Below are 27,947 nucleotides of genomic sequence, written 5' to 3' on the forward strand. Positions count from 1 at the left end.
TGGTAAAATAACTTTACCCTTACCATTACTTCTTTTCCTTTTCAGGTATTACAGTATATTATTACTATTAAAACAATTCTACTTATTACCGTATCCAAATGGGTAACTCAAAATAACTCTACTCAGACTACCTACTATTTGTCCCTTTTAGACATATATCTGTTAATACACTATACACAATGATTTCCTTTTTTACCACTACAAACATATTTCAAGAATCATGTATGCATACATCATAGTTTTGGCAAAATAAACACCCATATTCGATTAATGCAATATAAGAATTAGATCAGAAAACATTGCACTTTTTGTTTCCATTAAATGTAGCCTACAAATAAGCAACCCACAAGTAAACACATTGGTATAATCTAAGAACACGTTACACTTTAACAAAATATGATTTTGAATTTTCATTTTTCACTTATTTAATAAAATAATTCCGGTTGATCTTTTAATATATATATTTTGAAAGAAAAACAAAGCTACTTTATTCAACCATAAACATCCCACTCTTAGGGCTTAGCAAGTTGCTAAGAGGGGAAGGATAACAAGCAGAAAACAACACGCCCATTTGTCCCGGCCAAATTATGCTAGAGAACAACCATTACAACACACAAAAAACATCAAAAAACTGAAAATTGAAGACCGAGGTGAACACTATTGAGACTCTCCAGTTAGTTTGTGTAATGGATTATCAAGTATTGCTCTTTCTGTTCCGCCCTCTTGCAAACGGGTCTTCGAAAGGGATTGTACGCTTAGAAGTTAGAGGAGGGGCAAATCTCTCATGCAATGACCAAGGATAAGACTCACTATTCCTATGTAATAAACAGACTATTATTATTACATCAGATATCCCAAAGCTCTCTTAATCTTTTGGTTCTGTGCTTGTTTATCCAACTTCACCGGCCATAATAAGCTTGTTATTCCACTCTCCCGAGTTTAAGCTTCTTTTGACAGAAACCTAAATTTGTTCACTCCATATATTTATTGAACTTCTTGTATATATGAATCTAAACCTCTCTTCCAAGAGTGTATTATTATCTAAACCTACCTGTTTGATTTGGCTACTTTGATTAAAAAAACAACCCAGATCAACCCGTTCCTAAAAGAATGGGCTGAAATCAACACTTTTTATAGTGTTCATGGATTAGAAAAAAAAAAAAAAACATGTATCAAGATAAAATTATTGCTTTAAAACAAAAAAAAGTTAAGAAAACATATAAAATTCCTGTCAAAATCACCGAACTGCAACAAAATAATAACGACAACTTCTAGGAATCTATGAACAACAAATATTGATTTTTTTAAAGCCATAACAATCTAAACTTTATGAATTCAAGTACGAAAATTGAGTTTAAGAACAAGAATTGAATTCAAGAGCAAAAATTGAATCTAAGAACGTCTTCTATGAATCTAAGAACAAAAACTGAATTTCACAGTTCATACCTTCTGCTTCGGCTTCGACTTCTACTATGGCTCTTGCTTCTGCTGCAACTCCTGCTCGCCTGCTCGGATAAGGTTAATCTTGAATGTCATACATTTACACATTGGCCAATATATGATTACAAAATCTCAATAAAATATTTTATTGAATATAAATAATGATTTAGATCAGACGCACCAAAAAAACTCTAGCTGGGCTTTTCACCAACTTCTTTTGTTTTAACCATTTGACCATTATTGATTAAATAAACCTCAATCTACTCATTCATAAGTAAACGATTCAAAATTGCCACATGCGCAGTGCGCTAGAGATGATTGTTCAAATGAGAACTCGAATTAATTTTCATCGGCATTTATTTGAATACTAAAGAATATGGTCGGGTCATTAAATATTGCTTTCTTTCAGCTTTGACGTATACCATGGATGCCTATTGCACTCAATATGGACCCGAAACACTATAAAAACATCTAAAGACAACATACAATACATGAAGAAGTACTAACCTACACATAGCGTTGATGGACCAAACCACCTGACATGTTACCTAACCCACCCGACCCGTCCATACAGTGAGACGGTATTAGGATTGTCATAGCATTTGAATACAAATCTTTGGCTACCGACTGACCTACCCCTCCACCATGAACCCGGGCGAGTTCTCCGACCACCATGGTTGAGGATGCAAATCGGTTTACTGTATGCCATAAAGGGCCGCATTCAAGGGGTCTGCACCGATCAATTTGTCCGACAGGTTGCACCAGGTGCTTCGACAGGCTCTTGGTTCAGTTGAGATTTTCATGAGCCGACATTGCCCCCTCTGGTACGCGTGGGCCGAGAAGCTGAAAACGCTCCAGAGGCTCAGAGGCTCACGTACATTAACACAATCGTTTACCCTTTTACTTCGATCCCGTTGCTTGCTTTTTGTACCCTTCTGGCTGTTTGTCTACTTACTGGAAAATTCATCATCCCAACGGTAAAGTTTCTGTTGACAGTTAGTTAGAAAATGAGGGTATTTTCCTCTTTTAACATCTAAATAAAATGAAACTACTCTATGGCTAGTTTTTAATCCACTATTCCTATTTCAAATCCATTAAAATGCCAACATCTGAATAAAAGGAAACTACTCTATGGCTAGTTTTCTGTATCAACATCTGAATGACATAAATTTACTACTTTACTACTGCTATCCTAACACAAGTATAAGTAATTGCGTCTGCATTTTGGCATTTTCACAAGAATGGTGGTTAATTTGCAACAAAAATGCTGATTTGATGATTCAAAAAGTTCATAAATCCAAGCAAAACAATAAAAAGTCAAGGGTTTGACCTGTTCGGTAGAAACGTCAGCAGCGAAACCATTGATAAGATGCTTGTAACTGTAGAGTTTCGTGTAAGTTCCTTCATCGAACAACATGTTAAGAAGAGTATCGTGTTGAGTTCGAGGTGGTCGGCATATGATGTAACTGAATCACTGAGTGAATATCGAAGATAAAAAATCATAATCTTAATATTATATGATTTTCTAACATAAAAACTTTAGCATCATAAAAAAACGGTTCAAAGAACACAAACCTTGTGACATCAAGTGTCTCATTGGATTCAACAGCAGTGGCTTTAAGCGTCTCTCTGGAGGTATAACGGGCCCACTTTTCCCATCATTTTCCTCGAGATATGCAAAGTGCCTCCTAATTTGGCCAATGCCACTACACGTTACAAAAGAAACCAGTTAGAATCAACAAAGAGTCCAAATGCCGGCGTCCGCAGTTCGCCTCCACCACCGGCAGTCAGTTTTGTCATCGCAAATCACAACCAAAACTCTTAGAATTGACAGTCTCCAAATTTACAAAATTTCTACTTCAGTTGCTAGAACTAACAATTACTGAAGCACATGACCTACACAAATCAAAATAAAGTCACCAGGCTTACCTCAACCACCATCGACCACCGGGATCTCGTCTCAGTTGCGATGGACATGCTCGAGAAACCAACCAGAACTGAAGCAGGTGACCTACACAAATCAAAAGAAGAATCAGTGTTTGTTAGCGCACGACGTGTTTAACTTGTTCAGTCTATTCGACGTGTTTAACTTGTTCAGTCTATTTGACGTGTACCCGTCATTTCTTTAAATCAGCAACTGAATCTTTTTAGTTGGTAATTAGCTAATAATATTTATTTTCTATTAAAAAACCATTAATATCGTTGCTCAAGGCACTAAACATAACTCTTGTCCCAAACAGAATTTTAACCAGATCCAAACACATATGTATAAGTATTAAACAGATCAGACTCAAATAACAAACAAAAAACATTGGATGTGGTTTATAACGATACCTAGAGGTCAACCCCAGTGGATCTTGTGTCGATAGAGAGAAAATCATTGATTCGGTGTCATTAAGACCCTATCCAAACACATATGTAGAAGTATTAAACAGATCAGACTCAAATAACAAACAAAAAATGTATGAAAATACAGATTTAGACTTCATATACCGTTCAGCTTCGTCGACGTTGTTAGGGTTTCGCTCCACGACCTATCAGCCACCAGATCCAATCACAAGTTGCTGTACAACCAAAAAAAATACATCAACTAAACAAATATTTGATAAAAAAATAATCGATTTGAAAATACAACTCACATATCTGTCATTAAACGACATCTGGTGAGATCTGGCATAACGTTCTTGAGTCGCCCGAGAGAGAGAGAGGACTGATGAAGTTTTGTGACATGTGTGACTTGTGAGAGAGAAGGGAATGGAAGGGTTGATCCGTGTGAACTGAATATAAGCCGTTAGATCGTGATCCGTGTGAAAAAGTGAGAGAAATGGACGGCTGAAGATGATCCAGTTGAAGGGTAAATTGTTTGTGTTTCTTGGTGCTTTAAGTGTTGTACATTATGCATTGACGGTGTTTTAAGTACATTGCTAAATTACCATTCTTATCCTTCCAATATGCTTTTATATATAGTATAGATATATATAACGCTCAAAAGTGTGAGAACGGTGAGAACGCATCCTGGTCCAACACGTGTCACGCGGCATAGAGAAGGGCGGAGGGGCTTTTTTGTCCTTTCATATTTCTTTTTTTAAACGCGTGTCACATCCCGTTTCCATTTTTTGGAGTTTAATAAATACGCGGCTTTTTATTGTTTGTAGATCAGGAACAAAGTAAATATTTTGGCGTTTAAAGTATGTTTTGGCGTTTTTATTGTTTTAAATCAGGATGCATGTCTATGATGTAAAACCCATCAGTAATTTCTTGATGTTTATTATATCAAGTAGGATATAGGCAGTGTTGTAGAGATCGTTAGGCGCTAGTCGGGCGGTGGAGTACTGACTAGGGATTAATCGGGATTAATTGGATAAAAATTTTTATATATAATTTTTAATTTATATATATACACGTACATTAATATCAACATAATATTTAAAAATAGTTCAAAATTCAAAACAACGACGTTTAATACATAGCAATTTAAGTATTTAAACATTCAAACATTAACATATCAGTCAGGGCCTCATGGAATATGTTTTAATGAGTTAGAAACATTTTTTTTGGGCCAGATTGGAACTAAACAACTTGGGCCATGTATTTAATGGTTAAATACATTTGTTTGGGCCAAATTTAAACTAAAAAAGATTGGGCCGACTAGAAACGACTAGGACCGACTTGGACCGATTACCGACTAATGGTCCGAGTAGCTCAAAATTAACCAGCTAACGCCCGACTAGCGCCTAGGCGCCGATTAATACGGATGTAAGTAGAGAATTAGATAATAAAATCAGAGAATTAGATAATAAACAATAGAAATTGAAAAAAAAATAAAAATTATAATCTAATTTCTCTTCCAAATCTTCACTGTCATCAGCCTCTTCTACTTTAACCTTTTTTGGCATTTTGAACCTGTTTTGAATACCTTATGTAGATCCTAATTTTCCTACATAATGCCCGTCTTCATTAAGGGATAAAATTGTCTTTTTCTTCGTTTTTTCATGGATATTTATCCATCTCATTCAGCAAAAGCTTATAGATATACCCACCTCAGAGTAGAATCCATTCAGTGAAACTTCATTCAAAACAATACTCAATATAGAAGAAATGAGGTTCCGCATCTGTGGCTTTTTTAAGTATCTTTTTTGGCGTTTTAAAGTGAATGGTTTTTTTGGAAAGATGGCGTTTATTTTTGGTGGTGTGATCAGTTGATTGTGCAGTTATAGGATGTTTTTGGCGCGTAGTTTAGGCGAGATTTTTATTTATAATAAATGATATTAATAAAGTAGCCGTCTTTTCAGTTACTGTGTGTATTTTTTACTATTTTTTTCAGCTATTATGAGCTTTTATGGTCATAGACATTCCATCTTCCAACTTTGGCGTTTTTTAATGGCTTTAAGTAGTTTTTGGCGTTTTTTTTCCATTTTTAGCTTTTAATAATGCTTATCCAAATTACTTTTATTATAGGTTGGGAGTTTTTGGCGTTTTACTGCATTATGGCGTTTTACTGCATTATGGCATTTCCCAACCTTTATGACTTTTTAGCTCTTTATTAAACTTTTTTATTCTTAATCGAAAAATACATAACAAACAACATAAAAGGAAAATTAAAAAACTGAAAATAGAAACAATTCATCTTCCAAATCTTCACTGTCATCAGTCTCTTTCTTTTTTGAAACATGTTCACTCGTGGTTTGGCTTTTTCATGCTTGTGTTTTTGTGGCCGTTTGGAAAGACAATATGACATGAGTTATTTGTTTGAATATGTATCTTCAAACCACTCATCAGTGTCATTCGTCTATTCATGTCATTATATTATTCATCAATAACAAAACACAAAAACTGACCTAAGTCTGACATCAGTATCTTTTTCTTGAAGTTTTGTCCATCTCATTCAGCAAAATGTTATTTGAGTCCCAGCACCTTAGGAAAGAATGCATTCTCCAAAACTTCGCGTAGAACAATAATAAATATACACGAAACGATTTTTGGAATGTTACTAAGGAAATAGTGTATATGAAAGAAACGTCCATTTTTTTGGAAATTTTTGATATTTGAGAGATTTGGTGTTTTCTAAGATGATTGGTATATAGTAAAATATGGCGTTTTTTGAGTAGGTGTGTTTGATGTTTTGGAATTTTTGGCGTTGTAAGACGAATGTTATATAGTAGAAAACTAGGTGGTTACACCCGCGCTTCGCGGCGGGGCAACCCGGTTTTTGATTCGATATAGCAATCGAAAGAGAAAAGTTACAAAATAAAGTCGTCGTAATAGGCCATTTGGGATCTAAAAACAGCCTGTAACAAAATTATTTAAAAGTTGCACCTCTATATTTTAAATAAACTATTAAAAACACCATCTTGAAGGATACGTAAGCATGTGTTCTTGCAGAGCTGAAAACAACTTCATCTCCAGCTCTAAGGGACAAAGTTGACCTTTTAGTGCAAATCTTACCATTGACTTAAATCGCACCCTTGCCACCAGTAATTTCAAGTAAAGTAATTGATGCACCTCCTTGCTACACAAAACAAAAAATCCATATTAATAATAGTTAACTAATTCTAATAAAGAATGAGTGACGATAAGAAAACTTATGACTTTATGTGCCTCAAGCTACACAAAGATTTACTGACAGATTTATCGCTGATCCACAAGTCACATTGGTGACCTTGACCAACAGTGAAAATTTCATGTTCCATAAATATGAGGATTCTGCAACAAATATCAAAATCAGATTTTCTGACACTAGTTATTCAACGTCAAATAATAACACAACTATAATCATTACATGTGTATATCGTTTTGGGCAAGAATAACTAACGTTACAAGAGCATATCATATTGTTATTACTCATACCACATGATCACTTTCGAAACACACCTAAAATCATTACAAGCGTGTATCTTTTGGCCACGAATACTTATTATTACAAGCGCGTATCATATTGTTATTACTTGACGCAACATGATCACTTTCAAAACACGCTTCCAAACACTCCCTAACCTAAAAACATAAAAATACAATCCCTTCTATCTTGTGATTGAACTGAAAGAACTACCTGAGGGCACTAAGAAAGGAGCTTTCCCCAAGCAACCCCAAAGTTAGCCTTCAACTGTTGTTTCTTCCCACGATTCAACACAGTCGAACCACTGTTAGCCTTTGTTTTCTTCTCAACATCAATCAACGAATTCCCTACAAACCAAACTGATGTGTGCAAGGTGTTATATAAATTAGATGTATATTTTAAGCCCTTTTTACACTTTTAGCCAAGTTTTAAATTTATAAAACACGATATTTACTAACACTAAACACACATATGGGAAAGTGCACCCATCGTGGACGTAGTATAGTGTTGGTAAGATACCGAGGTCGTCCAAGGACACAAGAGCTTTTAGTACCGGTTTATCCTCAACGTCTAATCAACTCAAGATGTTAGAAAAAGATTTTTAAACTAAGAAAATAAAACTATATAAATGCTGAAAATAAAAATAAAAATAAAAACAGATAGACAAGATGAATCATTTGGACCCGACTCGTGTGTTAGTGTAACCTTTGATTATTTTCGCACTTTTGCACTTGTTTAAGAGATTATCTTAGTTATTGTAGTAGGCCCCTCTTTTGAAGGCGACGTTACCCACAACCCAGTAGTTTGAGTCAGCAAGGATACAATCCTAAAGGGTTGGATTATTGAAAGATAATTAATTAAGTTATTAATGCATAATGTGGTAGGCCCCTCTTTTGAAGGCGACGTTACCCTCAGCTAAGTAGTCTGAGCAGCAGGGATACAGTCCTAAATAGCTGGGTTAAAGTTTTAATAGTAGTTTAACTTATGAGGGGATCAAAGAGTTTGGACCCCCGCCATCCAATACCTTTGGGTATTGAAGGAGGTCCTACTAAATTTGACCCAGGTCCATTGCAGGACCTCTAAACGCTGAACAATGCCAAGACTCTTACCAAACCGTTCCCTTAACCCCCGACCAGGTAGCCAACATACCTCCATATAGACCGTGGAGATATGAATGGTGAAAATCTTTTATTTTATATAGACAGTAAAATAATGCCAAGACACCACGAACAAACGATAAGGAAGAATCACCTTCAACATAAGAAACTAGTAATTAAAGTCATTAATACAAAACCAATTAAAAAGTGCAAAAGATTAAAAATAAAAAGTATTACACTAAACACTTGTCTTCACCAAGTGATGTAAGAGACTTAGGTAAACATGGCCTTTGATTGTCAAGAACTCTTACGATCAATCTTGGATCCCGAGATGACTCACACACTCTGTGATGGACAATGGATGAAGGTGGTGGATGATGGTGTTATGGTGGTGGTGGGTGGTGAGTGAAGTTTGAGAGAGGTGGTGTACCAAGGGATGAGTTGAAATGTCTCCAAGCACTCATATTTATAGGTTGAACAGAAGCTCGGGCACGGCCCCGTGCCTGCTGGGCACGGCCCCGTGTCCATCCTTGTCTCTCTCCTCATTAATTGTAATTCGCAATTACAATAAATGCGCCTGCAGGAGTTCTGACCACGCCCCCGTGTCCACTGGGCACGGCCCCGTGGTGGGCAATAGAAGCTTCTAAAGGTTTGTCTTTTCAGCTGCTTCTTGGGCACGGCCCCGTGCTCGCTGAGCATGGGGCGTGTTCAGTCTTCTGATTTCTTGGTTTTGCTTGGGAAGATGCTGTTGAGGGGTCGGGCATTCCACTTTTGTTCCTTTTCTTGTATTTATGTTAGATTTTGCTGTCTTTTTGCTTCTTTTGTTAATTTGAGCTCATTTAATCCTGAAAATACAAAAGGAAAACAAAAACACACTTTTTCCAACATTAGTACTAAAAAGGGGTTAGTTTTATGCCACATTTGATATAATTTATGTGTTGCATTTTGCGCATATCAAATACCCCCAAACTTGAATCTTTGCTTGTCCTCATGTCACACCCCAACCGATGGCGGAATCATCGGGGCATGGCACTGAGCGAAACAGATTGTCCAGAAGTTTCCATAACAACTACTCATATAATCCAGTTAAAGATACGTCCCATACCGTATCCCGAATAAACAAATATATTATTACAGATAACATCCAAACAAGAAATTCTGTTCCGACAACTCAGATTCAAATATCATTACAACAATTGTTTATCTGCTTCTAGACCCCTATTCTGTTGACTTTCTGGCTGTGTTGCCAGAGGACAAGATCTACAGACAACTATGCCCCAGACGCTTGTTCTTGGCAGACAACCATTTGTTGGGGGCTTCTAAAAACTTATTCTAGCCTCGCTTTCCTAGCAAATAAGCATCTTAATTACCTGTCACATACGTTAAAATAAAGTCAATACATATAATGTAAAGGTGAGCATACAAGTTTGATAATAGCATATAGTGTTCGAATAGTTTACGCATAACCAGCACGTACATAGAGGAAAACGAAGCATGTTAATTATCGACATGGACCTATCGATACCAATGACTGCGGGTTTACCGTTCGAGACGGTTCGCAATACATGATTACCACTGTAATCCATGCAAGTAATTGTCCTTAACAACCCCCGTGTGAACGGGTGCTGAGTCCAAACTATAGTACTACGTCATTAAGGCAGGTAGACAGCATTCCACGTGTAAACACAATCAACAAGCATTCATTAAGTCACGTAATACATGCATATTGGTTAGCGTTCAAATAGTTTGAGTAGTGTGATCGATTGTGTTTTGATATAAGCAACGTATGTAACACCCAAAAGTAAGCAAAAAGGGATTCGAGTATACTCACAGTGATTGATTATGGATTAAAGGGAGCGCTGAGAGTAGGATTAGCCTGAATAGTTCGATAGCATAACGATGAGTAACGCGGAATTGCAAACAAGGGTGAATGGATCGAGTAGCCTGGTCGATCGAACAACAGGTTCGCTCGAACGGGCTGGTCGGTCGGCTAGTATGTCCGTTGAACAGTCCTGTTCGATCGGCCGGTAGGCTCGATCGGCTGGACCACTCGAGTGGATTGTTTCTTCCTCTAGTATGTTTGTGTATGATGGTTTGAACTTCTGAAGTTTTCGTTGTAGTATATGAGAACACTAAAGTGTTCTTACCTTTCAGGTCGATCGATCGAACGGTCCGTTCGATCGGCCAACTTAACCGATCGGCTAGGAACTTCAGAAGTAGTTCTCAACTGGATGTCGCTCGATCGAACAGCCTGTTCGATTGGCTGGCATTCCCTGCTACGAACGAGCTGTAAAATCGATCAAGTGTTGAAGCATAGTATCTCATGATCCGAGGAGTAATGTTTACCAATCGAGTAGCATATTCGATCGAACATCACCTCGTCAATAGCATACTTCATAAGGTTTGAAAAGTGTGGGGCCTAGTGCTAGCCGATCGACTGGCCCGGTCGATCGGCTGGTATGTCCGATCGGCTGGGCTGTTTGAACAGTCCAGCCGTTCGGCCAGCATTTCTGACCTGGTTGGCCTGTCGTCTACCACTTGGTTGTTTGGCTGTTTTTATATGATTTTGAGGTATTTTGATAGCGAGTTAAACCATGGAACGTGGGTTCTTAATGGCTCCATCGGTTCGGACAGGAATCACCCAAGTCCGGCCGGTGAGCTGTTCGGAACGGTACGTTTGAGGTTTATCCCGAAATCTAAGCTATTCATGGTTGAATGAGGCCAAAGCATGATGTTCTTCAAGAACACCATGATGACATCACCCAAGAACACCTAGATCTTGGTGATTTCACGGTTGGAAATCAAGTTTCGAAAGATAGAAAGGTGTAGAATCATGTAGTGATCGAAAACGTACAAGAATTAGAGTGAAAACTTACCAGAGTTGAGAGCAATCTGGGAAAAGGTGAAGAAGAAGGCTGGTTCGGTCAGAGCTTTCCAAAAATAGAAAGTGTGACAGTGACAGCCCTATTTGTAGGCTCCAAAAGAGGAAAGTGGCAGCCGATCGGCCAGGAGCTCCGATCGAATGGGCTGTTCAATCGGCCAGAAAAATGCTAGCCGATCGGCTGGCCTGTTCGATCAGGATGTCTCCTGTTCGATCTGCGACCCCTTTTGAGTATTTCGCGACGATTTTCGATGTTTCGATTTCGATGGACGATGATACGAATACGATAGAGTTCCTAGTTAAATTACTTTCAGTCCAGTCCTGACTACTATATCTAACATACAATCTTGTATAAGCTACGTTTCGATGTCGGTTTCGATTGAGTTCGATTGCCTTTCGAGTTTCGATTTGATTTTCGATTGATTCGCTTGAATACCACACCAAACGTAAAGTAAACACGCACAAGTAACACATAAGGCACACACACACGTATAACCATACCAAAATTCGCATAATTCGAGTCTCGAGTTTGATTGATGAATCGATTAACTTGATTATTAATTGATTAACTTTATCGCATTGCTACTTCCTACTATTCACAGTCGTAAATCGGTCGTATTGATTAAACATTTGATTACTTCGATTCTTCCTGATTACAACACTTACTCCACAGAATACAATTAAACATAAAACAGACTATCTACAATCAAAGAAAGTCAAAATTGACTTGGGCTTTGACTTTGACTTTGACATTCGAAAACACGGGGTGTTACAGCCTCCCCTTGTTTAGGGAATTTCGTCTCGAAATTAGGCTCGAAGCTGCACATCACCGTGAGTCGTGTTACCAATTGGACGCTTCAGATCTATTTAAACAACTGCGGGTACTTGGCCTTCATGTCGCTTTCGAGTTCCCAAGTGAACTCCGCGCCTCGTTTGCCTTCCCATCGGACCTTCACGATAGGGATGCGTGAGCGCCTGAGTTGCTTGGTTTGGCGATCCATGATTTCGACGGGCTTTTCCACGAAGTGTAAGGTCTCGTTGACCTAAAGATCGTCGAGTGGTACGATTAGATCATGATCAGCAAGGCATTTTCGGAGGTTAGAGACGTGGAAAGTCGGGTGGACGTTACTGAGTTCCTCCGGTAGTTCGAGTCTGTCGGCGACTTTTCCGATCCTTTCCAGAATCCTAAAAGGTCCAACATATTGAGGCGCTAGTTTCCCTTTCTTGCCGAATCTGACTACACCCTTCCAAGGGGATACCTTCAGAAGTACGTAGTCGCCAACGTCAAATTCAAGGGGCTTGCGTCTTTTATCGGCGTAACTTTTCTGTCTATTCCGAGCTTTTTCCAAGTTGTCTCGAATCTGGTGGATTTTGTCAGTCGTTTCTTGTAGAATCTCTGGACCGGTTAGTTACGAGTGACCGATCTCGTGCCACACAATAGGCGATCGACATCTTCTACCATACAAAGCCTCGAAAGGTGCCATTTGGATGCTGGCATGATAGCTGTTATTATACGAGAATTCGACTAGTGGCAGGTGTTTGTTCCAACTACCACCGAAATCTATGACACACGCCCGGAGCATGTCTTCAAGAGTACGGATCGTTCTTTCAGTCTGTCCGTCAGTTTGAGGATGGAATGCAGTACTCAGATTAAGCGACGTACCAAGGGCCGCTTGAAACGTTTCCCACAATCGCGAAGTGAACCGAGCGTCACGATCTGAAATGATGTCATGAGGCGTACCATGATTACAAATGATCTCGTCGGTGTAGATCTGGGCTAGTCGTTCCACCTTATAGTCTTCTCGTACGGCAAAAAGTGGGCTGATTTTGTTAGACGATCGACTATGACCCAAATACTGTCGTGACCTGATGGCGTGGGCGGGAGTTTCGTTATGAAATCCATAGCTATACTCTCCCACTTCCATATAGGTATCGGCCGTTTTTCGAGTAAGCCAGAAGGTCTTTGATGTTCAGCCTTGACTCTTGCACAAGTTAAGCAACTTTCGACGTAAAGAGCGATATCCCGTTTCATGCCCGACCACCAGTACTTATAATGAAGGTCCTGGTACATCTTATCTGCACCGGGATGAATTGAACACCGGGATTTGTGGGCTTCATTCATGATTATCTTTCGCAATTTGGTCCGCTTAGGGATCCAAATTCGGTCCAGATAATAGAACATCCCATCGGGTTTGCTTACTAACTGAGCTCCATCGTGATAGATCCTCTCTTTCTTCAATGTACACTCGTTAAAGCAAGCATGTTGAGCTTCGCGGATAAGGGTTTCGAGATTGTGCTAGGCTTGGACGTTTCAGATACTGAGCACATAACTCTTTCTGCTGAGCGCGTCGGCAACCACATTTGCCATGCCTGGGTGATAACGAATCTCACAGTCGTAATCGTTGAGAAGTTCTACCCATCGGCGTTGACGCATATTGAGTTCCTTCTGATTAAAGATGTGTTGTAAACTCCTGTGATCAATGTAGATTGTACACCTAGTGCCATACATGTAGTGTCGCCAAATCTTCAATGCAAAGACAACCGCGCCTAGCTCGAGGTCATGGGTCATGTAGTTCTTCTCGTGGATCTTGAGCTGACGAGATGCGTAAGCTATAACCTTGTCTCGCTGCATGAGGACACAGCCGAGACCAAGGTTAGAAGCATCACAATAGACAATGAAATTGTCGCCTCCGTCGGGCAGCGTAAGAATCGGAGCGTTGCACAGCATATGCTTGAGGGTTTGAAAGGCAGTCTCTTGTGCGTTTCCCCACACAAAAGGCTTTTCTGTCACACCCCCAAAATCCACACGCGGAGTACCACCGCTAGGAGGCGTGACATGACCAGGATCACGCCACCAATCATATTGAACAATATAAATAATTAAAGAAATTCATAAACCCAATTTAATACAATTGATGTTCCAACAAAACATAGTTTAAGTAGCGGAAGCATGTAAGTAACCCAACATAGATAATAGTTTGAAATGTCATAACAGTTCAACATAGAAACCACGATCCTTGTCCACAACGACCGCGCCTCCAGTGCAAGCTCCATAAGTACCTAAGGTTCTGCAAGGCATGCAGCAACGAGTCAACAACTAGTTGAGCGAGTTCACAGTTAACAGTTCAGTAATAGTATAGTGTGAGTAGTAGTATGTTCGTTCGTTATGTCATGTATCGTATTAGTTTCTCGTTCGTTATGTCATGTATCGTATTAGTTTCTCATTCGTTATGTCATGTATCGTATTAGTTTCCATCGCGGCCTCCCAGGCAGGTATGCGAAGATATTAGGGGATGTTCATCCCGAGTATTCTAGACTAGGTTTGTTTGTATCGCGGCCTACCAGGCAGGTGTGCGAAGATTAGCAGATTTCAGTTCGCGGCCTTCCAAAGGCAGGTGTGCGAAGTCAGTCATAATATCGCGGCCAACCCTTGGCAGGTGTGCGAAGATCAGTTCAATAAGTGTTACTAGTCTAGTCGTATTCTTATCGTTAGGTTCTATCAACTGAGTATGTACAATAAAGTAATCCAATCCCATTCCCACCCTAGGAACCCCATGCCTTGGCTGTGTGAACTCACCTTGGTTTGCTCGGTATGCTTAACTATGTGCTAGCAATTACTCAATCAAATCCTATAGTAGACACGTTTACTTGATCAGTTCACGTTCGTAAAATTTCACATGCAATTAATACCAAAGAGTATGTTCGACAGTCGATATCATGCATCATACGTCAGTTAATCACATTCATACAATCCGCATTTCTCATAGAGGCTTTCTTGATTTAATCTATCAATATCATCCGCACTTAACTGGATTAATACACTTTGCATAACGTAATTTACCACAACAGAGTTAATCGGAAACAGATTACAGTTAACTCACATAACGTAATTTACCACAACAGAGTTAACGTAGATAGCATACTTAACATATTAAAGTGTTAATAAACTTAACAGGTTTAAGAGAGTTTGTGGTTTTATTTTGATCATACAAATCGCAACATCAATTAACATACAACTCAAGGGGGGGGGGGTTTCCATCACAAAGTCGGACAAGGGAGGGACTTAAAACTCGGACTCATCCCCAAGAACTAAAGGTCGGACCCTCATGATTCTTAACAAAGTTCGGACCCCCCACTTGTGTTGAACAAAACTCGGACAAGTGATTATATATATGAAATTCGGACCAAGGCTTCATGAACAAACATCGGACTTCCTTAAGCTTTCAAAAAAAAGTCGGACCATTGTATATATTATAAAGTCGGACTCATGTGTTAATAAAAGCCGGACCTCACCCATTCATTAAAACTCGGGCCTTTACCTTCTTAATACAAACCTCGGACCATAAAACCCTTTGAAAAAAAAGTCGGACCTTTTGTGTTTAAGAAAATTCGGACATGTTTACCTAACTTTAAAAGTCGGACTTCATGAGTTCTTTATAAAACTCGGACTATGTGAATCAACAAAAGTTCGGGTAATATTTCATGGATTAAAACTCAGACAATTCAATCCAAAACTCTGACCTATACCACAGACTGACAACATGCGTGATTTCCCAGACAATTCGCAGAATCACAACAGTTACACTTCAATATTCATGCGATCAAAAACCCTAATTACATTATATCAGTCTAGCATCAATCCAATTATCAAAACAATCGTGTATTCTAAAATCACCAGGCAATCGATTAAATGACTATTCAATATCATTAGCATCATAATCAGAATCCAATCAATGATCACAGAAAGTATCATATGAAGAACTAGGGTTTTCAAGTATTACAAGATTCAAGAATTATTAATAATCAAGCAATCAATTAGGGTTTACAAGGATTACAATAATCAACTAACAATTACCTTGAATGATTCTAGAGAAAGAGAGGAATCAAGAGTGATGAATGTCTTCTGCCAATGATGATGGTGATGATTGCTAGGGGATTAGAGATTGTAGTACGTGCTTTGGTTTTGTGAAAATGATTAGTGAACAAAGGATTAGGGTTAAGTATAGCTTAAGTTTCACTAATAGCTCTCTACACCCTTAATTCATATATTTTACATTAGTACACCATCTCAAATAGTTTCACAGTTTCACCACCAAGTTTATGCATTTGACAAGTCTATCACAATTAACACATAACCATGCATAAACACACAATACACTTCATTGAATTAAAACGGTATACAAGAACGTGCAAATAAACAACTAAACAATACAAGAACGTGCAATAAATGCGAAATAGGAATCTTGGAAATTCGAGTTGTCACATTGTCCTTATGAGTAAGAGCGGTAAGCAGCACAACGATCTTGGAGAATACTTCAATGAATCGTCGATAATAGCCCGCTAGTCCGAGAAAAGAACGAACTTCCGACGGGATCTTAGGCGTAATCCTGCTTTTGACGGCTTCAATCTTCGCGGGATCGACATGGATACCTTGACTATTCACGATGTGACCCAGAAACTGAACCTCCTCCAACCAGAATTCGCACTTGGAGAATTTAGCATAGAGTCGGTTCCCCTGTAGTAACTCGAGAACCAAACGTAGATGTTGCGCGTGTTCGGCTTTCGATTTGGAATAAATCAAGACATCATCGATGAACACGATGACGAAACGGTCAAGATAAGGCTTACACATGCGATTCATCAGGTCTATAAAAACCGCGGGTGCGTTGGTTAGACCAAAAGGCACAACAACGAATTCGTAATGGCCAAAACGGGTTCGAAAAGCGGTTTTGGGGATGTCTTCCTCTTGAATCCGTAGTTGATGATAGCCAAAACGCAGATCAATCTTCGAGAAACATGATGCACCTTGTAGCTGATCAAATAAATTGTCGATTCGGGGCAAGGGGTATCAGTTTTTGATGGTTAGCTTATTCAGCGCCCGATAATCGATACACATCCGGAAAGACCCATCCTTCTTTTTGACAAAAAGGACTGGCGCGCTCCAAGGAGAGGTGCTCGGGCGAATAAAGCCTTTTTCGAGTAATTCCTGGAGTTCGGTTGCGAGTTCCTGCATTTCGGATGGAGCAAGTCGATAAGGAGCTTTGGCAACAGGGTTAGCTCCGGGAATAAGGTCAATAAGGAAGTCGATGTCACGACTTGGTGGTAGTCCGGGGAGATCATCAGGGAACACCTGAGGAAACTCACGGACCACTGGGGCGTCTCTGACTTCGGCTTTCCTTTTCTTTTCCTTCTCCGCTACTACAACGTTGGCTAAGAAGGCTCGGTATTCCTTGCGGAGATACTTGCTGGCTTGAACACACGACATGAGCTTGAGGGCTTTTGATGCTGTTTCACCGTACAAACACAGTAGATCACCATTTGCAAGCGAGAATCGAATCATCTTTTCAAAGCACACGACTTCAGCATGGTTTTCGCAAAGAAAGTCCATGCCTACTATGACATCAAAGGTTCCGAGTTGCATCGGAATAAGGTCAATTGAAAACATGTGATTATTGAGCTCGAGAGTACAATCACGGAGTACAGAATTAACGACAACAGTTCTTCCAGTACCGACTTCGACTTCGAATGACGAGGACAGATAAGAGCGCTTACGACGAAAGAGCTTCTCGAATTCAAACGACACAAAGTAGTTATCGGCTCCAGTATCAAACAAACATGATGCATAAATACCATTCACAAGGAACGTACCATTAACCACATTGTTATCCGCCTGAGCATGACGGGCATTGATGTTGAAGGTTCGGGCATGGGCTGCTTGCTGCTATTGCTGAGGCTGCTGTTGTTGCTGAGGCTGCTGTTGGGGCTCTTGCTTAACCACCCTGTTCGGGCATCTGTTTGCAAAGTGGTTATGGTCACCACATGCAAAGCAGACTCGAGCATTGTCTGCAGGTGCTTGAGCTGCTTGTTGGCCTTGAGGGGCAGGAAGTAGAGCTTGGTTGGCAGTAGCTTGAACTGGGGCCTGACGAGGGCCAAAACGACAGTTCGCAGTGAAATGGCGATAGAGGTTGCAGTGAGCGCAAAAACGACAGGTTAGACCCACTGGATGATGGTACGAACATGTCGGGCAGAGTGGGTGAGGGCCTGTGTATGCACGCTTCGCTGGCGGCGCATGGACCACTGGAGCTGAGCGGTGGTGCTATTGCTGCTTAGCTGGTACAGCTTGTAGGGAAGCAGCAGTGGTTGTCACAGCACAGTTCTTTTTGCTGGAGCTGTTGTTGTTGTGCTTCTTCTTTCTCCTTGATGACTTGGAGGTTTGAGCTGATGAGTCGGTGGGTGCTGCGGTGGCTTGGTGCAGAGACTTGGTTTGCTTATCCCAAAAACCAGACTTCACTCGCTTATCATTGATCTCAGCGGCGAGTAAGTAAGTCTCTTCAATCGTTGCTGGCTTGGCGGCGTGAACAAAGTCGGCTTCACAATCGGGCAGAGCTCGAATGTACTTCTTGATGGCTTGATCTGGGGTCTTGACTTGATCAGGACAAATGATACTAAGCTGCTTGAAGCGAGCAGTGAGAGCAGTGTTGTCTCCGTCCCTCTGCTTGATTACCCAAAACTTATCCTCCATCTTTTGGCATTCATGAGGAGGGCAGAATTCGTCGATCATAATTGCCTTCAACTCCTCCCATGTTAGCTCGTAAGCTGCATCATTCCCGCGCTTGTTTCGTTCGGCCGTCCACCAGTCTAGAGCTCGGGACTGGAAGACGCCTGTAGCATTGAGAGTGCGGAGATGTTTAGGACATCCGCTCTGGCGCAGAGTGACTTCAACTGAGTCGAACCAGTGAAACATGGCTGTAGGGCCATCTTCTCCGGTGAACTCTTTGGGTCCGCATGCTTTGAACTGCTTGAAGCTGAAAGCAGTCTTGCTTGAATCCTTAGGGTTTTCAGCTCGGGATTCTTCAGACGTTTTGCTGGCATTTTCATACACCTCACTCACGGCTTTCGCCACTTGTTTGGAGATGATAGCAGCGAGACGTCGGTCTCTCTTTTCTTGGCGAGTCAGACGGTGTCGAGATCCAGACGACGACATGGTCTGCATTAGACATCGTCACGAGTCTCTACACAACGAAATCGAATCTCACCTCACACGTCAACTATTAACTAAAGTTTGGAATCACGTCGAATCACACATCACGTAACATATAGGCACATAATCACAGATGCACATAATCATAGAGCACAGAAGCACACAGAGCACGAAATCACAGAAGCAGAGAAGCACATAGGCACAAAGAACATAGAGTCACAGAAGAACAGAAACACATACACATTCAATTGCAGAGGCAACTAGGTACGTGGTTTTCCTATAAGCACATAGAGCATTCTGACTGCCTCAAGATCCTATAATTCAAAGCTCACGTGTCGTTCGTATAGCATATCGAGTGGTACAGTACATTCGTATAGCATATCGAGCATAGCATAACTTCATCTAGATTCACAACTTCGCTTAGGTTCGTAGCGATTTGTTATCGTTGTGTGGTGTGTTGAGTGATTGGCGGAAGCAAAAAGGCGTTAGATCAAAACCAATAGTACCTCAGAACGATAACAAGTAAGCATAAACCATATAAACACATAACATCAACAAATAGTCAGGGTAGGCAATAGCGACTCAAAATCATAACACATAAAATCGAGAGTTGGATTGTCTGCGGCTACTAGACATCGACTACCCAAAGCGATTCGACTATTCACATCGAACTTGTCGTCACTTTCAACGTTTGGGCTCGTGTCCTTGCCTCGATTCCTGGGCATTGTACACGTATTCCCTAGGTCATACTTCGTGAGTTCAGGTCGTTGGAGTCCATCGAGGCCTTGGTGAGATAAATAAAATCCAGAACAAACTGCCAAGGTTAGGGTTTCACCCCTTGGCTTAGCAATTTCTTCCTTGTTTTAAGAAAATCTAAGGAGAATTTTCATCAAAATGGGGATTTCACTCCAGATTTGGTATAATTCTCCTCGTATGTTACTGAAAATATCAAGATAAGCACGAGTAAAGGGATAAAATCATCATAAGTTAGTCAATTTAGTTGGGAGTTTGCGGTTATCACACCTATTCCTGACTGAATCGCCTGACCGCATTTGAAAATTCGAGTGCAGTGATAGTGTAGAATAAGCGAGTCCTGCTACCTCTCGCTTGGTCTGTTGGTTCCTAACTATAGTCTAGGTCTCTAAGACAGCAACCCGGACTAGGTCGTGTCCAACCTAATTCCCTATAGTTATGGCTCTGATACCAATCTGTCACACCCCAACCGATGGCGGAATCATCGGGGCATGGCACTGAGCGAAACAGATTGTCCATAAGTTTCCATAACAACTACTCATATAATCCAGTTAAAGATACGTCCCATACCGTATCCCGAATAAACAAATATATTATTACAGATAACATCCAAACAAGAAATTCTGTTCCGACAACTCAGATTCAAATATCATTACAGCAATTGTTTATCTGCTTCTAGACCCCTATTCTGTTGACTTTCTGGCTGTGTTGCCAGAGGAAAAGATCTACAGACAACGATGCCCCAGACGCTTGTTCTTGGCAGACAACCATTTGTTGGGGGCTTCTAGAAACTTATTCTAGCCTCGCTTTCCTAGCAAATAAGCATCTTAATTACCTGTCACATACGTTAAAATAAAGTCAATACATATAATGTTAAGGTGAGCATACAAGTTTCATAATAGCATATAGTGTTTGAATAGTTTACGCATAACCAGCACGTACACAGAGGAAAACGAAGCATGTTAATTATCGACATGGACCTATCGATACCAATGACCGCGGGTTAACCGTCCGAGACGGTTCGCAATACATGATTACCACCGTAATCCATGCAAGTAATTGTCCTTAACAACCCCTGTGTGAACGGGTGCTGAGTCCAAACTATAGTACTACGTCGTTAAGGCAGGTAGACAGCATTCCACGTGTAAACACAATCAACAAGCATTCATTAAGTCACGTAATACATGCATATTGGTCAGCGTTCAAATAGTTTGAGTAGTGTGATCGATTGTGTTTTGATATAAGCAACGTATGTAACACCCAAAAGTGCTCAAAGCAAAAAAGGGGTTCGAGTATAGTCACAGTGATTGATTATGGATTGAAGGGAGCGCTGAGAGTAGGATTAGCCTGAATAGTTCGATAGCATAACGATGAGTAACGCGGAATTGCAAACAAGGGTGAATGGATCGAGTAGCCTGGTCGATCGAACAGCAGGTTCGATCGAACGGGCTGTTTGGTCGGCTAGTATGTCCGTTGAACAGTCCTGTTCGATCGACCGGTAGGCTCGATCGGCTGGACCATCAGAGTGGATTGTTTCTTCCTCTAGTGTGTTTGTGTATGATGGTTTGAACTTCAGAAGTTTTCGTTGTAGTATATGAGAACACTAAAGTGTTCTTACCTTTCAGGTCGATCGATCGAACGGTCCGTTCGATCGGCCGGCTTAACCGATCGGCTAGGAACTTCAGAAGTAGTTCTCAACAGGATGTCGCTCGATTGAACAGCCTGTTCGATCGACTGGCATTCCCTACTACGAACGAGCTGTAAAATCGATCAAGTGTTGAAGCATAGTATCTCATGATCCGAGGAGTAATGTTTACCAATCGAGTAGCATATTCGATCGAACATCACCTCGTAATAGCATACTTCATAAGGTTTGAAAAGTGTGGGGCCTAGTGCTAGCCGATCGGCTGGCCCGGTCGATCGGCTGGTATGTCCGATCGGCTGGGCTGTTTGAACAGTCCAGCCGTTCGGCCAGCATTTCTGACCTGGTCGGCCTGTCGTCTATCACTTGGCTGTTTGGCTGTTTTGATATGATTTTGAGGTATTTTTATAGCGAGTTAAACCATGGAACATGGGTTCTTATTGGCTCCATCGGTTCGGACAGGAATCACCCAAGTCTGGCCGGTGAGCTGTTCGGAATGGTACGTTTGAGGTTTATCCCGAAATCGGTGATCCTCGTAGATAGAATCCGAATCTTGAACCTCTTAACTGTTAGAATGGTTAGCTAGTTGGTTCGAGCTCCGTTTCTACCGGTTTTAAGGCATTGAGTGTAAAAGAGTTGAAAGAAAGTTGGAATTCCTTCTTTCAACCTTCCACGTCATGTAAATGTTTAGATCTTTGATAGATCTTAGCTTGTTTATGTGGAAACCGGTCAGATCTAAGCTATTCATGGTTGAATGAGGCCAAAGCATGATGTTCTTCAAGAACACCATGATGACATCACCCAAGAACACCTAGATCTTGGTGATTTCACGGTTAGAAATCAAGTTACGAAAGATAGAAAGGTGTAGAATCATGTAGTGATCGAAAACGTACAAGAATTAGAGTGAAAACTTACCGGAGTTGAGAGAAATCTGGGAAAAGGTGAAGAAGAAGGCTGGTTCGGTCAGAGCTTTCCAAAAATAGAAAGTGTGACAATGACAGCCCTATTTATAGGCTCCAAAAGAGGAAAGTGGCAGCCGATCGGCCAGGAGCTCCGATCGAATGGGCTGTTCGATCGGCCAGAAAGATGCTAGCCGATCGGCTGGCCTGTTCGATCAGGATGTCTCCTGTTCGATCTGCGACCCCTTTTGAGTATTTCGCGACGATTTTCGATGTTTCGATTTCGATGGACGATGATACGAATACGATAGAGTTCCTAGTCAAATTACTTTCAGTCCAGACTACTATATCTAACATACAATCTTGTATAAGCCTCGTTTCGATGTCGGTTTCGCTTGAGTTCGATTGCCTTTCGAGTTTCGATTCGATTTTCGATTGATTCGCTTGAATACCACACCAAACATAAAGTAAACACGCACAAGTAACACATAAGGCACACACACACGTATAACCATACCAAAATTCGCATAATTCGAGTCTCGAGTTTGATTGATGAATCGATTAACTTGATTATTAATTGATTAACTTTATCGCATTGTTACTTCCTACTATTCACAGTTGTAAATCGGTCGTATTGATTAAACATTTGATTACTTCGATTCTTCCTGATTACAGCACTTACTCCACAGAATACAATTAAACATAAAACAGAATATCTACAGTCAAAGAAAGTCAAAGTTGACTTGGGCTTTGACTTTGACTTTGACATTCGAAAACACGGGGTGTTACACCTCATGCAAAACTCTTTATAATGTGGCTTTATTCACTCCCAAATGGAATGGGTAGAAAAGAAGGTTTTTGGGCTTGTCATAGAGTTTCGGGATTTCCAAGATTCTTTATTGAGGTTTTATTTTTATTTATTTACAATCCTATTCGGCATGATTTATTAAGAACATTCTTTAAGATAAATTACTTATTTGGGCATAACATACCTTTTTAAAATCTCATATATATACAAATTCACATACCTCACGGGAGATCACTCAACACTCAGCCGAAGGTGTATTTTTTAGTGAATCACTCGAGAGCGGCATGGAACTTACTTCTACTATAAGCTTGCCAAGCAATCAATCCTCCTCCTTTTTAACTATATACCTTTGTAAATATCAAGAGGACTTTATGGGTTTTTTTGGCTTGGATTAAAGGTGGGTGGTTGGGTTAGTGGTTAGTAAAAAGGGCGAAAGGCGTAACAAACGTTGGTTTGAAAACTTTTTATTTTCCATATTTTATTTCAATGGATTGTTCAAACAAAGATATTTGATAAACTTTGTTTGTTTGTTTAGCTTCATCGAAATATATATATATATATATATATATATATATATATATATATTTTGAAAGTCATAAGAGAACCGAACGTTGTTACTAAAAAAATAAAATAAAAAGGTTTAGGTGGGTAAAAAGGGTTGTTTTGGGTTAAGAAACGAAAAGGTTTAGGCTCAAAGGGGTTAACTAGGGGGGATTTTGGGTAGGTGGTAAAAAAAAGAAAAATAATGGTGTAGAATGAAAAAGGATTAGTCCTAATGCCTCCATCATTTACTTACTCGGGTTTAAGTTGGTAAGGACCGGGAATGTATTGTTGTGGCAAGTTCTAGAGTCGTATGAACCAAGCGGCTATTCACACAAGAAACGAAAAATGAGCATTTAGTGTAAATATATATATATATTTGTATGCTCGTTTAAAGGCTCAAAACTCACTTTTGTGGGAAAAGGGTTTTTATGTGATCAAGTATATATAATCGTATTTTAACTAAGTTTCTCATGCCTTTTCATAATTTTCCTATGTTGGTTCTTTTTATCACGACGCTATCGGTTGTAAATTTGTAAATATATAACCTTATTAAGACTTGAATTCCCAACTTAAACTTGGAAAAGTAAAAAAAATGAAAATTTTTGAAAAACATTTGGGGTGATTAGCGGTTCCAATAGAGTTTTGTGTAAGGCTTGTTATTAGGACTTGCAAAATTCAAGGTTTTAGCATCCCCCACACTTAAATTACACATTGTCCTCAATGTGTCCCAAAAATAAGTTTTTAGGTTGATTGAATGTGTAAAATGGTGTTAAAAGCAAAATTTTATGTTACTGGCAGTCTGAACACGGCCCCGTGTTGGTTGGACACGTCCCCTTGTTCAGGTGCCAGTAACGAAAACTTACAGAGGTTGGACACGGGGGCGTGTTAGCTGGGCACGACCCCGTGTTTGGTAAAAATCTGCAGAAAACTAAACAAACAGCAGGTCTGGGAGGTGGGCACGGGGGCGTGTCGGCTGGACACGACCCCGTGTGGACAGTCTGCAAGGCTGAAAAACAGATTTCTTTCTTCGGTTTCCTGTCCTGGCTTTAGTAGTACTAATGTTTTGTACTCTAAGCCTCATTTGTTCATGTTCTATCAATAAATACCACAACAAACAATACCAAACGTCCTAAATTACCAAGTCACACATCAAACCATCAAGTTAAAAGTAAAAAACAAAAGTAGAAAATATAAAGAGTTAGGGAAAGTAAATTGTTCAACACTTCGGCACGCAGGCCGGAAATTGTTTGATAGAAAGGGAAATTAACCTGTGGGCTCACCAACCGTCCACTCCTACTCCTTCTTCACCATCCTAGTCCATGTCTTCATCACTGTCATCACCTCCTCCCCCATGACCCGCCATATACTCCTGGATGCTTCCGATGTCATCTTGGATATCAGTGATGTTTCTTTCAATGGCCCCGACCCAGTGCTATGTGTTGTTGTCAAGGTTGTAGGTGTTCCTGGTGCACATAAGGTTTTCCTGCAAAAGATCATGTAAACTTTGAAAGTTAGGAAAACCACCCCCTTGTGAGGAGGATTGGCCCGGATCACCATGGGGTTGGTACTGGTACTGGGGAGGTGGAGCGTGAAGGACTAGTGCCTCTTGTGGGTTCCATGCATGGCCTTGCATTCTCTGAAAGTTACCGACCCATCTTCCGCCTCATAGATTAGGTTCATAGCACGACAAATGTGCACATCGACCCGTCCCGACCATGGGCTTCTCTGGAAGGACCTAGGGATGTTCGTAAAGTGCTTGAAGAGGCGGTACACCCATCCCCCATAGAAGATAGGGGTTGGTGCATGAGCAAGCCGGTTCAGATGCATGTTCCGGAGTAGGAGGAATGGAACATTAAGGGCTCTTCGGGTGTGAATGCAGTGTAAGTCTACCAAGTCTCTCAACCCAACAACGCCGCTGCTGTCATGTCTCTGACTAAGAGAGTAAGTAAGGAGCCTGTGAATGTAGCGATAGAGAGGATCCCTTAGCTTAGTGCTCTTAGTACTGCTCGGATTGTAAAACCCATCACCAATCTGAGCCCATGCAGCCTGGCGTTAATTTTCATCCAACTCTCGCATTCCCCCGGTGTTTTCTTCATTTCCCGAATCTTCCTCTGAATACAGCCCCACTATTGCCCCGAATTGCGCCATAGAGATCGAATACCTTGTCCCACCACATCGGAATGTAACCCCCTCATTGTCGAACGGGTCACACCTTGAAGTGAAGGTGAAGGTACTGTAGAACTCCAAAGTGCACTCGTGTAGCGACCGGAGTCGAGTGGTCAAAGCAACCCTGAGCGGGCCGGTAACGAGGTTGTTGAAGCGGTCAAGTTGGTTCACCATGAGTAACAGGTCCGTGCATGCTTGCCTTGGGTATTCCTTGGGTGTTGTTTGAAGCGTGTCATATCTGGCCCTAGCATCAAGCTCATTAGCGTTGAATCTCATAAACTTCTTCGACATCTGAAAGAATACACCAAAAGTTAGCACGAAACAGTGGAATTTTCAGAAAAACTGCAAACATTAAGCTAGACACGGCCCCGTGCTCAGCAGGCACAACCCCGTGTCCTGGCTTCTGTTACTCAAAAATTGCATTTTTCGTTCCGGTCCCGAAAATCTGAAAATTTTTGGCCAAGTAGGTGCGGTTTCCCCCGAAAATAAAACCCCAAGTGCCTTTTTTCCCAAACCAAGCCGTTTACCCTTTCGATTTTATCTTTTTCGGTTCAAAAACAAGGGTTTGGGGTTTACATGAGAAATCGGGCAAATCTATCAACAATATCAGTGTATTTACTTCCTATTATACTAATCTAAACTAATGCTAACAGATTAAAACAAAAATTTGAGGTTTGATCCAGATGATCTTCAAGAACCCTAGATTTTTCCCCAAATTTTTGATGTTTTAACTACATGCAAGTAACTAATCTAACTACTAATGATGATAGAATCATACCTTGATGTTGTTAGAATGAGAGGAGACGTCGAAAATTTGCGGAAAATCGCCTGGACCAGAGCGTTTTTTGGGGAAACGGGGCGTGTGGAATGAAACTGTTTGTGAAAAAAGGGGTTTTATCCCGACAGTTGCGCGGACACGGCCCCGTTTCTGGCGGACACGGCCCCGTGCCGAGCAAAGTTTAATTTTTTTAAGTGCACGTGTGAGTGCCCTGTTTTCCCAGAAACTTGGTTCGAAGACCTTACCGTTTTCGATGTTTACCCGCTTGTTCGTAACTTACGAGGTATGATGTTGATGCCTTTAGTCGTCAACCATTTGGAGCAAAATTTCTTCCTCTTCATCTTCAATGGATCCTTGATAGAGCTTTAGCCGTTGGCCATTGACTTTGAATGGGATTCTATTTCGAGATTTAATTTCTACTGCACCGTGAGGAAAAATATGGGTGATGGAAAAAGGTCCTGACCACCTAGATTTTAGTTTACCCGGAAATAATCGAAGTCATGAATTAAACAACAGAACCTGATCTCCTACTCGAAACTCATTAGGTTTAATGTATTTGTCGTGTAAGTTTTTCATTTTTTCCTTATAAATTTCCGAGTTAGAGTATGCATAATTCCTTAGTTCGTCTAATTCATTTATTTGACAAAATCGATTTTTACCTGCAATATCTAGATCTAAGTTTGCATTTTTTATTGCCCAGTAGGCTTTGTGAGCTATTTCTACCGGCAAATGACAACTTTTTCCATAGACGAGCTTATATGGGGTTGTGCCTATAGTGGTTTTATAAGCAATACAAAATGCTCATAAAGCATCATCTAATTTATCGGCCTATTCCTTTTTATTTAATCCTATGGTTTTTTCAAGTATTCGTTTTAAACCTCTATTAGTCACTTCGGCTTGTCCGTTTGTTTGAGGGTGATACGCTGTTGAGACCCGATGATAGACCCCATATCTTGTTAAGATTTTTTCGAGTTGATGGTTACAAAAATGGGTACCCCTATCGCTTATTAATGCTTTAGGTGTTCCAAAACGAGAGAATAAATTTTTCAGAAATTTTACCACAACTCTTCCATCATTTGTTGGAAGTGCTTCGGCCTCGGCCCATTTAAACAAGAAATCAACT

General features: G+C 40.5%; 1 long non-coding RNA gene across 4 annotated transcripts; it reads right to left on the minus strand.

Moving 5' to 3' along the window:
* Positions 1-397: 397 nt before the first annotated feature.
* Positions 398-4,197, minus strand: LOC110891482. 4 transcript variants are annotated; one of them, XR_002565372.2, is made up of 9 exons: positions 4,080-4,197; positions 3,934-4,004; positions 3,775-3,842; positions 3,370-3,451; positions 3,016-3,146; positions 2,771-2,914; positions 1,948-2,426; positions 1,447-1,505; positions 398-961 (listed from the first exon to the last, which is right to left on the minus strand). It is a non-coding gene; the product is annotated as an uncharacterized LOC110891482 (long non-coding RNA). The 4 variants fall into 4 exon arrangements; XR_002565374.2 differs by lacking the exon at positions 398-961 and having other exon boundaries at positions 1,276-1,505; positions 1,948-2,387; XR_002565373.2 differs by lacking the exon at positions 398-961 and having other exon boundaries at positions 1,276-1,505; positions 1,948-2,394.
* Between the last annotated feature and the right edge of the window lie 23,750 nt (positions 4,198-27,947).

The sequence above is a fragment of the Helianthus annuus genome, chromosome 17, assembly GCF_002127325.2.
Source record: "Helianthus annuus cultivar XRQ/B chromosome 17, HanXRQr2.0-SUNRISE, whole genome shotgun sequence".
Taxonomy (NCBI): Eukaryota; Viridiplantae; Streptophyta; class Magnoliopsida; order Asterales; family Asteraceae; genus Helianthus; species Helianthus annuus.